Genomic DNA, 2,684 nt, shown 5'->3' with positions numbered 1-2,684 from the left:
TGGTCATTCCCCCCCCCCCCCCCCCCCACAGTAAAATCCAAACAGAAATGTGTTTTTAAATGGACATAAAAGGTGCTGAGCTAAAAAAAAAAAGAAAAAAAAACTTTCTATAAAAATTCCCAAACCGGCGGGGAAAAAATGCCAGTTTCTTCGATTTCATTATAATTTTAATGAGCGACTGATTTCACCACGATGCAACATATATATTATGATATATCATGTGTATTCTGGCCAGCAATACAAGAATTTCTTTATCAACTTAGTTCATTTAGTATTTGGTTTTTGTAGAAGTCTTACAGTACTTGCAACACAAATAGGTTACTAAATGCCAAAGATTAGAGGTGTCATTACAGAGTAACATACAAATAGGAGGGTGAGAGATAAGGAGCAAACCACATCATAGCACCCGCCAACAACCCACTTTGTAATTTTATAAACATTAAAACTTATAAATAAATTTTATGAACTCTTGAGCACATTACATAATTTTAAAAATCCAGTAATTGGCCCCATGAATTCACAGGGAATGTGACCCCAAACCACAACTTTCATAAAATATCTTTCTTGCAAGCCAAGCACTCCAAGACTGATTTGCCTTTCAATACCACTCGTTAAACATTCCTCGACCTCAGTGCTTTCTTGTCATATCTCCATTTTTTTAACCATAGAAAAAAATGTGACTTCGTCTAAAGCTCGCTTTTAGTTACGAACTGTTTTTCCCTGTTATTAAAAATGGAGATACGACAAGAAAGCCCTGAGGAAAGACGTGAAAATTGTGTGCAGTGATGTAGCAGATACCTCAATATAGCACTGGCAAAAAGGCCAAAGAGAAATGCTGTCAATCTCTTTCTGAAGACATCCACCCATGACTTACTTATTTGCAGTGACAACCCCCCCTCTTAAATTCCCCAACTATTTTAGTTTAGTGTAGGGTTTTACGGCGCTCGCAACTGCGTTAGGTCATATGAGCACTTCCCCTACTATGATGGAAAATGTTAAAGGTGGGATATTTTTCAGGCTCCCTTGCTATTGTCTTGGACAGGTTTGACTGTACACATATATATTATATATACACATATATATATTACATCAATACTATTATTATAATTATATATATTTACAGCTGGAATAGAAATGAACATCAAGTGCAAAGTCCTGTCATAAAACAATAGGAAGGATCTGTGTAAGGGCGTACACATGTCTTTGTGTGTGTGGGGGAAAGGGGTGTCAGGGGGATGCTAATGTGTTGAGACAGTGGCTTGGATAATTATAAAAGTCTCGAGTGGCTAAAAAAAAGTAGTCTAGCAAGCATAAGTAACAGGCAGGACGCAGAAATCTTTTCATTATATGTACAAATTTCCCTATGTACAAATACTGGGTCATAATATTTAAGCGAGACAGACAAAGTTGGTCAATCAGGTCATAACTTTACATGATGAACGATGCCCCCTACGCTATACTCAGCCATTTTTCCTCGATAAAGAAGCCGTTCTTTCCTTTTAGTCTGCGAAGGTCCACTACAATTTCACCTAGACATAACTTTGCAAATCCCCGACCAATTGTGGAGCAGTGCCTTATCAGTGTTGAAAGGAAAGAGCACTGACACAGGCATGGACAATACCAGATACCTGCCTTCATGCCAACGTAGATTTCCAGACGTACTGAACTATGCAGGGTAGTTCTTCCACTGACAGAACACTTCTGTGACGTACGACGCAATAACATGTCCTTGGCCTATACTATATTGCCATCTTCTTAAAGAGAGGCCGTTGGCCTAATCCTATACTCATACCGTGCCTGCCTCACCCCACCTCGAACCACAGCTAATTCTTCGGTACATGAAAGTAGAGGTCAGGTTGTTTGTTTTTTTAAGTAGAGGTTTTACAGAGCTTGCAACTGCATAAGGTCATATGAGTGCCAAGGGATAGATGTCAACAGCTTACTCTGCTCACCTCTCTAGCTTCAACAACACAAAGTACAAAGTCTGCTTCAACTATCAAAGCACCTCGGAAATAGCGGGTCACAAGAGTGTGACAAACATACAAAAGAAGTAGAGGAAAATGACGATAGTAAGGATTAGGAAAGAAAAAGCAGCAGTTCCCTGTTGCAGTTCAGGCACAGTTATGAGTATGACATAGATAAATCAGCCCATTTACAATTACAATTCTTCTGTGCATGCAGTCAGGTGTAATTAGATTTATTCTTACTCTGACACTAAAAACTTTTCGCAATGTACGAATCGTTTTCGCTTTGAGCATGTATTGAATAAAAAGATACAAGAACAAATTTGGGACCTGAAAAACTGCTCATTCTGTACATTCTTAACTATGCGAGTGTTCACTATCTGTGTGCTAAACACATTTCACAATGATGGATGGAGCAAAGATGGACCCCTCTCCCACCAACACACATTCACTGGCTTTATTCAAGAAGTACATTTTCTGAATTGAATGGAACCTCAGTATCAACACATTGAGAGTACCCTGTGCTGGAAGAATCATGGACGGTGCAAGTACAGAAAAAATGGAGGACAAAAAAAAATCCCAACAAAGGTTAATACTTAATTTTCAGACACCCCGCTCCTCCCCATACCCTAAAAGCACTTTCACCAAAACATGAAAGTGAACGAAAGTGACGCCTTGGAGAGATGGAGAGAAGAGATCCTGGATGTGCATATATATATA

This window comes from Aplysia californica, unplaced genomic scaffold, assembly GCF_000002075.1.
Source record: "Aplysia californica isolate F4 #8 unplaced genomic scaffold, AplCal3.0 scaffold00169, whole genome shotgun sequence".
NCBI classification, from domain to species: Eukaryota; Metazoa; Mollusca; class Gastropoda; order Aplysiida; family Aplysiidae; genus Aplysia; species Aplysia californica.
The sequence above is the reverse complement of the archived record's forward strand: the minus strand, read 5'-3'. Positions refer to the sequence as shown.